Source organism: Uranotaenia lowii, chromosome 3 (genome assembly GCF_029784155.1).
Source record: "Uranotaenia lowii strain MFRU-FL chromosome 3, ASM2978415v1, whole genome shotgun sequence".
Classification (NCBI taxonomy): Eukaryota; Metazoa; Arthropoda; class Insecta; order Diptera; family Culicidae; genus Uranotaenia; species Uranotaenia lowii.
The window spans coordinates 300,803,148-300,817,323 of NC_073693.1; the positions used below are offsets into that span (position 1 = coordinate 300,803,148).

Below are 14,176 nucleotides of genomic sequence, written 5' to 3' on the forward strand. Positions count from 1 at the left end.
TTTGTTTCGCAAGAATTTTCAAATACATTTTACTTAGAAAGAATTAAAATTAAGAAATAGTTTTTTAAACTGCGACTTAGAGATGGGTCTTGACTCAAACATTCAGTCAGCGAAACTTTTTTTGTAGAGACAGGAATCCAACTTAAATGAAATTTCAGGGACTAGATAAGAGAAAATCGATGTTGAAAAACATGCGAAAAAAATTCGCCTTGTCTCCCGGTAGGACTTGAACCCACATCTTGCGCCTCTCCGGGGCCCATGTATTAACATTCTACTACAGGAGACCAACCTGGCGTATGAATATTATACTGGTTGAGAGTCGATGTCTATCGGAATGAAGGGAATAGTTCTCCCATGCGATCATAATCATTTTTCTTGGTCTATTTCTATTCCCATCATTTCATCTTAAGGGAGGGGTAGGGTCTAACGGGTAAAAAAAAACACCATTTTCACGATTTTTTTCTAGAGCTATCGTTCAAACAAATGTATTCAAATTTTTTGCATTATACAAAGCATTGTTAAAAGAAAATTTAATAATTTTTTCGTAGAAAAATATTGAAAAATGAACCGGTGACGGAGCACTTTCGAGGATGCCTTTTAAAAAACACGATTTGCGGTGGACACTGTATCTCAGCACAGAATCATCTGAAGTCAAAAAATCAGAGCAAAATATTTTCAATAGATGTTTTTCTGGACCCCAACATTTTTGATTAACTTAAAAAAAATTTTATGAAATTTTTGTGGCTGTTTGAAGTAAAAACTACGAATTTTCACGAAAAAATCTGACATTTTTTATCCGTAAAATCTCCCCAAAGTAAAAAAACAAAAAAAGAAAAACGTTGGGGTCTGGTATTTTATATGTCGAAAATTTGTTCCAAATTTGAAAAGAATCGGATAAGTAGTTTTCAAATGACGATGTCCACGGACTTTAAAAATGTGGTTTCGAGAAAAACGCGTTTGAAGTTTCTGATCTTGCCTCTTTGCAGTATTAGATAGGAAGAGATAAAGGCCTATAACTTCTACAGTTTTGCTTCAATTGACTTGAAAATTTGACACAACATTCTTGAAATGTTTTATAATAAGAAAATAAAAAAATAAAAAAATCGATTTTTTGAAAGTGTTAGACCCTAACACCCCCCCCCCCCTCCCCTTAAGGTAGTTGGAATCAAGTTTGGACATTTTTAAGCACGGCAAGATTTGCATTGCCTTCTCATATCCTGCACGGGTTTTCAGTTATGATAAGAAATGATGCGTTTGCCGTATTTGGATATCCAGCCAATTTCGGTGTTTGGCACCGCCTTATTTCTATTTTTAAACTGCGACCCAGAGATGGGTCTTGACTCAAACATGTAGTAGAATGTTAATAAATACTCCATCTTGAAGTATGATTCAAGTACTAAATGTTTAGCTAGAAACTATTTGTCTCCACGCTCCCGTTTTTGAGTACGGTTGGCATAAATTTGTTGAATTCTTAGATTTTAACGAGAAAATAAAGATTCATGGTTCAAGACGAATATTTAAGACGACAAACAAAGAAATTTATTACAGATTTATTACAAGAAACAACTTTACAATCAGTGCGACGAAATTAAAAAAAAAAACAACGAAAAAAAAGTGCTAGAGTTTATAAGAAAATGTGAACTCAGTTATTTAATCTGAAATGTAAAACATGGGAAGGAGAAAACATTTGGTTAATCCCTCGATAAATAAACCATACAAAAAAAGACAGCTTTCAGAGAATATTTCCTTCATATCTAAGTTTTAACAAAAAATCAAATTTTGTAACGTTTGAATACTCTCATTCGCGCTGTTGTAACTTAACTGGATTTCAACCGATTTCTATGAAATTTAGTGTTTCAGTAATGTCTCACAAAAATTCATCTTAACACTTTGCAAAAACCGGGCAATCGATTTGATAGTTATAACCCCAAATCTGGGGAATATCCAGGCAAATTTAGAAATCCCTAAATTAAAATCAAGAAAAAAAACTCGAAAAGTAGTTTGTTTTAATCGAAACACATCAACCAGTTTATTTGGATAAACTTTGTTAAAAAAATTGTTTTGAATGCAAAATACAAAATTGTTATCACGCAATTTGATTTTTGCTTTGATTTTGCAAATAAGTAAAACATTCGAGCAGTATCCGGGCAATCATTCAACCTTAATGAGTCTAATCTTATTGAATATTCGATATTGGAGGCCAAGGACCAAAATGCATGCACCAACTTTTTTTGTGAATAACTTTCAAAAGAATTTTTCGAGTACAGTTTTAAAGTTTCTAACAACAAATGAGATTTTTTTTAAATCCTTAGTAAAATTGTGGACCTGAGATAAGGTTTCGAGGTATGTAACTCATGATTAACTTTAGTCGTTCTTCAACATTTTATTATGGATTTAAAATTTTTAGTTTAGAGAAGAACATTTGTCTTGACATTTTTTGGACCTTCATGAAGAGGGGGGGGGTTTAACCCCCAAAACACCCCCCATTCCTACAGCCATGCACCCTGTAGATCTTTTGGCTCTATCACAGAAATTGAAGTGAAGTAAAAACTTCAACTTTATGTTCAAGACACGTCTTTCAATCTAAGAACAGTCAGATAGTCGAGAATGTTTATTGGATGTTGATATATTTCTAAAATGATTAGAAAGCCATCGGGATGTTCCTATCTTCTCAGTCTAAGATAACTTAGTTCGATTTAAATTGGTGTGTCTTGAAATTAAAAAAAAAATGTGAATATTTCAATCGCAAGATAAAGTTTGTTGGGATAATTATGAGGAGCTAAAGTAATTACCTGCCTTCTCTGCTCGTCACTCGTCGCAGTTTTAGTCTTCTGATCCGTTGAAAAAAAATTGTTGTCTCACACTCGATGGATTAAACACTTGTTACACGCGGACGCCTCAGCAACGGCGTAATACTGCCAGCAGCAGGTTGATAAAAATAGGATTTCGTATCCAAGATATTTAAGAGGCCGGTTTTTGAAAAATGTACAACCTTCCGTTTCCCTTTCCGACGGACCGGGAATTATTCCGATGACTGCCCGCAACACGGAATCACAGAAAAAAGCCCGAAAAAATAACAAATAACTAGTAGTTGGGTAGCGCACTTTCGGCAACAACCCCTTGCTCCTGAAATATTTAATGTGGCACTTGCTCTTCTCGGGGTGGTCCTCGGCGTCTTCGGCGAGGCCAGGACACTTTCTTATTGTATTCTGGTAGGTATTCTTCGTCTTCAGTTGTTGCTGAATCTCGTATGTGAGGCAGCTTCTTTAAGCGCGCTTATTCTTCGCCTTTTGTCACTACTCGTCGTGGTGGAAAACCCCAAAAGCAACGATACACTTTTCCCACTTCGGCTTGTGTATTTGTGTGTGTATGTACGTGCAGGGGTGTGTGCACTTTTCACCCTTCACTATTCTCTTTTATTCACTTTTTATTCTCTTAGTTTCCTTCTTCACACACTTGTTTCATCTCACTCTTGGGCGATGTTTTCTGGCTTCCACTTTACACCCTCCCCTTGAAAGGAAGGCAGACATTCAGCTCCATAAAGACGCAACCGATGGCCTATTGTTGTTGTGATTTTTTATTCTTGTTGCAGCTGTTGTTATCGTTGTTGCTTTTATGTTTTGTGCTCTGTGGAGAAACACACAACATCAACATGGTTTTCACGCCCACCCCAGGAAGGGGATGAAACTGAGAGCCACCCCCTCGCACAGTTTTGCTCTCGCTCACCGAAAGACCGTTTGACCAACAACACAAATAATACCACCAGAAGCAGTAATCATCATACACCAACACAAGTAAGAGCACGACAACGTGCTCCCAACCGGAAAGAGTAATACAAAATCCCCGTGAGTGTGGAAAGCTTTCTCACAATTATTGTTCCGTTTCCGCTCACCAAACTTGCTCACTCTCACTCACTCTTGTGTTTACCTACTGTACTGATCTTCCTACATTGATGCTCCAAGTGAAGGGAGAAGCTAACGTAGAGCTTTTGCTCCTCGAGACGATCGACGATTCTCTCCTAGCTATCGCCTGATTGTTTGTCATATATTACAAAAGCTTTACCTTCTACTCTCCTAGGTCGATTCTATCGATGTGCGAATGCAAGTTCGGTTTATCGCAAATACCTACACCTGCAAAGGACGCGGATTTCCGAAAGGATTTCTGCTGCTAGAGTTTGATAACACAAATTACTAGCATTAGAGGAATGGAAGTGTATTTGAGTGAGAGAAAAATAGAGTACAGGTTACTGATGTAAACAGATTGTAGTGGGTAAGGGGAGAAGGACATCATCAGGCTTATGTCAGATAAAAATTATTGAAACTAATTTCAACGTTTCTGCAATTATGCCAAAAAGTTTTTTTTTCTTTTAAGACACTTTTACAAACATTACATAATATCAAGAAGACATTTAACAAGACATGAAATTATTTCATTTTTTAATTCTTTAACCCTTCGTTTCATAAAGTTACAAATTTGCAACAATTAATTAAAACTGTTCTAAACTTCACATTTAGCTAAAAAGTCAATTTTTTTTCGATGGGAATAATATTTCTAATTTCAAGATCACGTTCAATTTAAAAAAAAAAAAAAAAAAAATAGTTTTAGTGTTTAAAGGAACAAAAAAACCCACTTGAATCTGAAAAATATGGAATGTGGAAAAAGCCTAATTTTTCAAATTTTTGGCCTAGTGTAATTCATATTGAGAATTTTTTTTTTTTTTTTTTTTTTTTTTTTTTTTTTTTTTTTTTTTTTTTTTTTTTTTTTTTTCACTTCCATCTGTACCGTTGAGCCGTCAACACGTACGCCGGAGCATCGTATCGTTGCTGTGTACCTGCAGGAACATTTTTACATTATTTATTTTTTCCTTACCTGTTTTTCAATCAGCACTTTTCAGTGCTAAAATTATTTCTATTTTCTTTTATTCATATTTTTCTCTTTTCTTTCCAGCATGGGGAAGTCTTCGGCCGGCTCAAGGGCCGGAAGAAAACGGATTGCTGAACCTAATCCAGGGCCATCTGCCAAAAAAGTTGAAATTTCCAATTCATTCGATGTCCTTCATAACATCGGTGATGAGGAAATATTCATATTTAATTCTGATAAGAGTACTAAGAAACCTTCTTCTTCTTATACTCTTAAAAACGAAAAGGTTCCACCAATTACGGTCACGATTCCTGACTTCAATGCCTTTCGGAAAGAAATCGTCACTTCCGTCAAGGATGTGAAGATTTCTTTTCAGATCGGTCGAAGGGGAACTGCTCGTATTTTGGCGGAATCTTTTAATGATTTTCAAAAAATTTTAAATTATTTGAATAATAAAAAACATCAATTTTTTACGTACGACACTAGAAGTGATCGTCCATTTAAAGTTGTACTTCGTGGTCTCACCGGCGATCAGACACCGGATGAGATCACATCTGAATTAAATTCTTTGTTAGGTTTTTCTCCAATTCAAGTAATTCAAATGAGGAAAAGAACCAACACGAATAATATCAGTAGTGTTGGTTTTGCTCCTGAGCTTTATTTGATCCATTTTAAAAAGGATCAAGTTAATAATTTGCAAATTCTTGAAAAGGCTCGTCTTATGTTTCATTGTCGAGTCAAATTCGAACCTTTTCGAAAATCTTCAACCAATTTCCTTCAAAATATTACGCAGTGTCGTCGTTGTCAAGCTTTTTGTCACGGCACTAAAAATTGTAGAATGAATGCCAGATGCATGCTTTGCGGCTCATTCGATCATGAAAAATCTAAATGCCTTTATGGTGGTGATAAACCAAAAACAGAATTTTTCAAGTGTGCAAATTGCGCAGGTAATCATTCCTCGAATTCGCTAGACTGTCCCATCAGGGCAAAAATTATTGCTTCTAGGAAAAATCCCAAAGTTTCCAGAAAAGTTTCTTCTCCTCCTTCCTCTTTTTCGTCTTCACACGTCGGGCCGGCAAACAACCTGCCTGTTCGCATTCAGCCTCGGTCTACATTGGAATCACGGCTGGGTAATACCCGAAGTGATTTTAATGTTACCTGTGCTAAATCTGCGCCACAGACTCGTTGTTTATCGTTCTCAGAGGTGGTTGAAAATGGGTTTCCCTCTCCAGGCATAACTAATAAAAATGGGAAAAAACCAAGTCTCAACGTTCATGCGAAGGCTTGGGAAAATCCCCGAAATTCAAATACTTGTTCTTCTCTTTCATTTTCTGATCCTAACAATTTTGTTGATTTGGGTGAGATTACTGAGGAAAAATTAAAATTTTTGCATCAAAATTTAATGGAAATGATGCAACTTATGTTGAAAGCAAATTCAATGTTTGAAGCTTTCCAAACTTCTTTTAATTATGCTAACAAAATTATTATGACTTTACGATTCCCTCATGGATCCAAATAGATGTTTAAATATTATGAATTGGAATGCTAGATCTTTGCTGGCTAATCAAGATGAATTCTTTTTATTTTTGAAAACTCAAAACATACATATTGCTGCCATCACTGAAACTTTTTTAAAGCCAGACATTAACTTGAAAAGCAATGCTTTCTTTAAAATTTTGCGAAATGATCGACTTGATCGACAAGGTGGGGGTGTAGCTATTGTCATCAATAGTCGTCTCAAATTTAGACTTCTTCCTTCTTTCAATACAAAAGTCTTAGAAACAATTGGAATTGAATTAGAAACTTCTATGGGGAAAATTATAATTATTGCCGCATATTTGCCTTTTCAATGCAGCGGTGAACAGAAAAATTTTTTGAAGGGAGATTTACAAAAACTCACCAGAAATAAATCTAAATTTTTTGTTATTGGTGACTTTAATGCAAAACACCGATCTTGGAATAATATTTCATCAAATTCAAATGGGAATATTTTATTTAATGACTGCTCTGCAGGTTATTACACTGTTGAATATCCTAATGGGCATACTTGTTTCTCTTCGATTAGAAATCCTTCCACAATTGATTTGGTTCTAACGGATTTAGGCGAGCATTGTAGTCAATTAGTTACTCATGCAGACCTCGATTCAGACCACCTTCCAGTAACTTTTTCTTTATCCCAAAGTCCCATTGAAAACCCTTTAAAATCAACTTTTAACTTTCAAAAAGCTGACTGGGAGCGATATAGGAATTTTATTGAACGTAATTTGAATGTAAACGTTCCACTGAATTCAATTGAAGATATTGATTTGGCTGTAGAAAATTTGACAACTTCAATAGTCAATGCTAAAGCCACTTCAATACCCAAAGTTAAACATAAATTTAATCAACCTTTAATTGATGATGATCTTCAGTTTTTGATACGACTGAAAAACATTCGTCGACGCCAATATCAACGTACTAGGGATCCTTATTTGAAATTTATTTATTGCGACCTTCAAAAAGAGATCAAACGTCGTTTAAATTTCATTCGTAATGAAAATTTTGCCAAAGCAGTAGAGGACATAAAACCCTACTCAAAGCCATTTTGGAAATTAACTAAAATTCTGAAAAAGCCCCAGAAGCCAATTCCTACTTTGAAAGACGGGGATAAACTTCTTTTAACGAATGCAGAAAAAGCTCAAAAATTGGCCCAACAATTTGAGTCTGCTCATGATTTTAATTTAAACGTTGTAAGTCCAATTGATGCTCAAATTTCCCTTGAATTTGATGATATTCTTTCTAAACAAAATGTATTTGAAAGTTCTTGTGAGACAAATATTGATGAACTTAAATTGATTTGCAAAAAATTTAAAAATATGAAAGCCCCAGGGGAAGATGGGATTTTCTATATTCTTATTAAAAAGTTGCCTGAAAGCACTTTAAATTTTTTAGTTAAAATCTTCAATAAATGTTTTCACTTGGCTTATTTTCCCAATAAATGGAAAAATGCCAAAGTAACTCCAATTTTGAAACCTGGAAAAAGTGCTTCAGAGCCTTCAAGTTATCGACCAATTAGTTTGCTTCCATCTTTAAGTAAACTATTTGAGAGAGTTATTTTGAATAGAATGATGATTCACATTAATCAGAATTCTATTTTCCCTGATGAACAATTTGGTTTTCGTCATGGACATTCTACTACACATCAACTTTTGAGTGTAACTAATATGATTAACGCTAGCAAATCTGAAGGTTATTCAACTGGTGTTGCTCTTCTTGATATTGAAAAAGCTTTTGACAGTGTTTGGCACAAAGGTTTAGTAGCTAAATTAGCTCGATTTGTTTTTCCTGTATATCTCACCAAAATTATTCAAAATTATTTGAATAGCCGAACTTTGCAAGTAAGCTATCAAAATTCATGCTCTGAAAGGATACCCATTAGAGCTGGTGTCCCTCAGGGTAGTATACTTGGGCCTATTTTATACAATATTTTTACTTCTGATCTTCCTGATGTCCCAGAAGGAAAAGGTAGAAGATTATTTGCTGACGATACTTTGCTTTCAGCCAAAGGTCGAAATTTACGGGTGGTACGCAGTAGATTGCAACAAAATTTAAATTCCTTTTTGAATTACTTGAAAATGTGGAAAATTTCTCCTAACGCTTCCAAAACTCAACTTATTTTATTTCCCCATAAGCCAAGAGCTCAATTTTTAAAACCTAATGAAAATCATTCCATAACTTTTAATGGGGTTTCATTAGAATGGTCTGATCACGTGAAGTACTTGGGACTTACACTTGATCGGAATCTTACTTTTAAAAATCACATTGAAGATATTCAATCTAAGTGTAATAAATATACTAAATCTCTTTATTCTCTCATCAACAGGAAATCCAAGTTGTGTCTGCGAAATAAGTTACTTATCTACAAACAAGTGTTTCGACCAGCGATAATGTATGCAGTTCCGATTTGGTCTAGCTGCTGCGCGACGAGGAGGAAGGCCATCCAGAGGATTCAGAACAAGGTTCTGAAAATGATTTTGCGGCTTCCACCTTGGCACAGCACCGAAGATCTTCATCGGATTGCGGGCATTGAATCGATCGAAGAGATGGCCAACAAAATCATCTCCAACTTCAGAGGCAAATCGATGCAGTCTTCCATCGCAGAGATTCGTTCTCTTTATAACTAGTTTAATTTTAGGATAGTGTTTAGTTTTAAGTTTAAAATATTTTTGCCATTACAGGATGTTCTCCTACATTAAATTCTTGATTGCGCTAAGCAAATTTAATTCTTATAAATAAATTTTTAATATCTAGTTAACTATAGGGCTCTGAACAGTTCATTATTGAGCTGAACACCTAATTTAATGAAAAAATGTAATATAAATGTAATGATGAATTGATACCAATAAAGACATATTTAAAAAAAAAAAAAAAAAAAAGAGAATTTTTTTTCGACTCAAAAAAAATATTTTCGTATTCCCACTAAAGTAATTTATTTTTTGTTTTTTCTCTGATATACAGACCCCGTTCGTTTTTGGCAACATTCGATTTTGGCAACATTCGATTTTGGCAACATCCGATTTTGGCACATGTGCCAAAATCGAACGGTTTTTAGAAACAACATTACAATTTAGTTTTTGTTATAACAGGACCAATTTAAATCAGACAAATACCACTAATACGTTTTTGTGTTCTGAAATGGTGATAAAATGCAACAATGAAAACAAAAGTTTTTTTAAAAAAATATTAAGTACTAAAAAATGGCAAAAAGTTGAAAAATTCAAAAAGTTAAAAAACAAATTCAAACAAAAGACTGAAAATGACTAAAAACAACTAAAAATGATGAAGAACGAAAAAAAAAGCAAATATGACAAATGAAAACAAACATTATAAACAAAACAAGATAAGTGCAAAATGCATCAAAAACATGATGAAAAAAATTAAAAATTACTAGAAATGGTCGGTAATTGACTAAAAGTAACGTTTTTGATAATAATATTAGTAATTTTGTAAAAATAACTGATAAAAAAGTGGAGAAAAAAAACCGTTCGATTTTGGCAACATTCGATTTTGGCAACACAAAATGAACGAGCGTGTTGCCAAAATCGAACGGGGTCTGTAATGGGGTTTCAATAACTGTTGCAAATTTGCAACACCATGCAACGGTAGTACCCTAGCTAGTTATTTAGGTTCCATAGTGTGTTTTCGAAACTTGCATCGTAAAACAGTGTATTTGTTTCCCGATGACAGTGTTTTCGTTATTAATGATTTATTATCATGTTAAGGCCGTATTAAGAGGGGGGGATGAGAAAAATTGCGCCCCCCCCCCCCCCTCTGAATAAAGAGGGCCCCCGAGGTGAAAAAAATAAAAGTTTTGCTCTAAACCGTTATCAAAACTAGAAAAATATTATTAAAAGTTCAAAATTTATCAAATTTTAAACTAGGACGGGTTCGAATAATGAACTTATTTAGGATTTGTAAAACACATTATTTGATTTTTTTTCCACGGCTCATTGGTATAACAAATACATATTTTGAATAAAAAAAAAATGTCGGATGCCTTCATAACTTGCAAAATAAGCATACACCAATTTTCAAAAGTTCTATATTATTGAACGTCATTCAAACTCAAGTACGGGGCTTTGTCCAGAGAGTTTAAAAATCTTAAAACAAACAACGAATACGCTTTTTTATTTTTCCACTTGAAAATTCAGTACTATCTGCCAACATTCGATAACCGAGGTTTGAAGTATTGTTTTGCTTTTTTTTTTCTTAGAGATGAATGAATGATTTAGAAAATTACAATGCTCATTATTTTTTACTAAAGTATGAGCCGTTTCTTATTATCAATCGACGAAAAATGTTCTTTATTTATACTATTCAACCTTTTCCTGGAAGCTCTGGAAGTGGATTTTAAATTGAAACTTTTCGTTCTTGAATTTACTTTTATTTTTATTTCTTTTTTATTCTTAAACTGATTTCAAGTTTGAATTCTAATTTTAGAATCATGTTCCAAATTCTAATGCTCATTCCGAAGAAATCTTTATTGTTCTTTTAATTTTGCCAACAAATGATATTTAATAGTTTAATGTAATTTGTAATTGGATCATTCCTTCAAAACTAAATTGAGACTTTGCTCTTCAATACTCAAGTTTGTTTATTAAAACTGGCATATAGTTATGGTATGATTTAAGATTTAGAATCTTTATCAGAACCAATTTAAATACGTTTTCGGAATTGATTTGTGTTGATTTGTTCAAGGTTATGTTCAGAAAAGTTGTATAGGTAAGAAGCTTTCCATTTTGCCGCCGGTCGTGGCCTAGAGGATAGCGTTCCAGTCATCTAAGCCAGAGTCCATGAGATCGAATCACGATCACGGCACATATAGTGCTCTTTCCGTGGTCTGGATGCTAGCCATAAAATCCTTGAAAGATGTACTCTTTAGAGTTAAGTAAATTAGATTTCTTCAAAGAAACATGAAGTTTCACTGAGATTTGTGTGTTCGTTTTTTTAGCACCTTCAAGCAAACGTAAGGAATAATTTCCTCAGTAGGTGGTATATTATCGCATAACCACTCCTAGCTAATTTCTCGAGAGTCTTTGTAGTCTAGTGGATAAGCTGGTGCGAGTCTGGTTCCGATGTGCCAGGCTGGGTTCGATTCCCGGTATCAGCGAGACAACTTTTGGGTTCGAATCCCACAAGAAGCTGACAGGTAAGATGTGCTTCCTCTTATAACTGATTATATGAATGTTTTACCAGCTGCCAGCTGGCCAGGTATATACACGAATGCCGGAATACCTCTAAGTAACCTGATTGACTCGTTCTTCCAAAATATACCTACATACGAAGCCATGGGGTCGGTCCAACAATGCATGTGAGCACATACTTAGGCAGAAACTGCGGTGAATCCGTGCACCCATGGTGGAAAACCAACATACATAACTACTCCCAGCTAAATTCTTAACTTTTCGGTGTCCAGAAATTTAGAATTGCGAAGTTCCTGCGCGAAAACTATGATTAGTGCAAAAGTGCAATTAGGAATAAGCATTTATTTCCAGTTGTCGAGTGTGAAGAAAAAAAGGTGTAACCGTTTCATGTTGTTGCAAATTTGCAACAATTAATATTTTTGCTAAATAACCCAAATATGTGAAATTATAATTTTTCCTTATTATTCCCTTCATGTATTCATCATTGCGCACTATTGAGAATTTTTTAGAGAAAAAATAAAAAATCATGAAATGAAGGGTTAATACTACCTAAATTCTAGTGAATGTGGAGAAAAATAAAAATTATTTTGGTTTTTCCTTCGAGGCCAATGCGTACGTCAATTTGTGCCCTGGAAGTAAACATGAATTCAATATGCATAAAATAGTTAAAGAAAAATACTAAAAGGAGTAGGGAAAGGTCGTTCGCCTCCGCTGTATCCCTTTGATTCGTCTTAATTCATGAATGCTTGTTTCAGAGCCGAAACATCACTTTCCACATTTATTGGCTACTTCACATGATAAACCTACGCTTGCTAAACTATTTTGTATGACAAATTTTTGTCTAAGGCATTTAACTGGTAGGTCAGACATTAAGAGATCGAATTCCACTGCCCCTCCACTTTAGGTTATGGGAAAAAACTTTGTATGTCTACGACGGACATTAAAACGAATACAAGAAACTGTAATACAAAACATTGTAGCACACGATTATGAAAAATTTGTAAACTCTACGGAATATAAAATGCTCATCAAAATAGTCTCAGATACTGGACCACACGTTCGTCGCTAGTGAACCCACATTCGTGTGACGGTTGTATTTCCTGTAAGGCCCCGTCACATCAAAAATGGGTGACGCTCTCTTACTCAAGTTAGCAGCTCAGTTTCGCCATGCGTTTCAAATCTTTGGGCTCTCTCTTTTAACTATCACGCTCCGGAAATTTCTTCGGGCGTGGTTAGTAAAACTTCCAAAATGGAGCGAAAAAGTTAGGAGAGAAAACTTCAACATTTTCAACGTGTTAGCCACAGCCAACTGAGCGGCTTTTTTGAGTAAGAGAGCGTCACACGTTTTTGATGTGACGGAGCCTCCCAGGAAATACACCCGTCACCCGAATATGGGTCCGCTCATTTTGGTAGTTTAACTAGCCGGGCCCAAAAAATTTTTCAGAGAGAGAAAGCAAAGAGGGAGAACTCCCATATTCGAAACGTGTGGCGAACCTGAGCGGTAAACTCAAGTAAAAGAGCGTCACACGCTTTTTGATGTGACGGGCCCCCCAGGAAATACACCCATCACCCGAATATGGGTGCCTTGGCGACGAACGTGTTAATAGGAGCTGTCATACAAAACAGTTACGAGTCGTGCTAAAAATAGCATCGGCGAATAAAAGAAAGAAGAAGAAGATAGTTTTGATTATTTGTGACATAAAACGTCTCTCTAATATTCGATAGTTTAGATACGAAAATTCTATATAAATTTGACTTTTTGTACTTCTTTCAATCAAACTGCAATATCTCTCATACGAGCAAACACTTTACTCTACTAAAAGGTCACTGAGAGCTCCTTGAAAACTAAAACTAAAACTTTTCCAGTTTTTAGAGATTCTCTGGATAGGAATCGATAACTACTCCAGGAAAAAAATTCAAATTCCTACTGGACAGAAAATCTCGAGTTCTATAAAATTTTTACGATGGTTAGGAAAACAATGCAATGAAATTCCGTTGAAGGTCAAAACGAAAAAAAAAACAATTAGATTTATGAATCATTAATGTTTTTGTAGTTAAAATTCCTGTGTCTCTGATTTTGAATTCATTGTAAATTAAGATGAAAAATCGATTGTGGTAAATGTTGATTTGTTTGCGAAAATTGGCATATCTACTCCGCTTCTGATCTGATCTGATTCCTCCTAAAGAAGTTTGACACATTTTTGCTTGTGAAAAAACTGACAATTCCACTCGTGTTCCATTAACTGTCAAACGGATTAGAGTTCTAATTTAGAACTGCGTCAAATTGGTTCCAAATCTCATCAGTTTTAGATCGATTCTTACCGAACACAGGGGAAAACGATGTAAAAAGGTGATCAAAATTGTTTACGCCAAAACGGAGCGTTTTAGACCCATAGTATCTTCGGGACATTTTACCTACACTCAAATAACTTTAAAATGAGCTTTTGAAAAAAATTATTAAATCACCTAGCAGTGAGATAGACAAATTATTTTTTGTAAATTTCATTTTAGAGCAGTTAGGTTATTGGCAAGTTTTTAGATTGTAAAAAATGTAGTAATTTTGATGAAGACGTCAACGTCGTAGAAGCTAACCCAAAAAAGTTAGAAGGGTTCAAAATAAAAAAAAATATTTT

General features: G+C 34.7%; 1 protein-coding gene across 6 annotated transcripts in view; it reads right to left on the minus strand.

The window, feature by feature from the left end:
* LOC129751236 (protein tipE) overlaps positions 1 to 14,176 on the minus strand; it is a 154,393-nt gene that overhangs the window by 54,595 nt on the left and 85,622 nt on the right. For 5 of the 6 annotated variants that reach the window (XM_055746609.1, XM_055746607.1, XM_055746611.1 and 2 more), the window contains one exon: positions 2,793 to 3,627. The exons of the other annotated variant lie outside the window; for it this stretch is intronic. The gene's annotated coding sequence lies outside the window, so the exon portion shown is untranslated. The remainder of the gene's footprint in view (positions 1 to 2,792; positions 3,628 to 14,176) is intronic. 6 annotated transcript variants of the gene reach the window in all.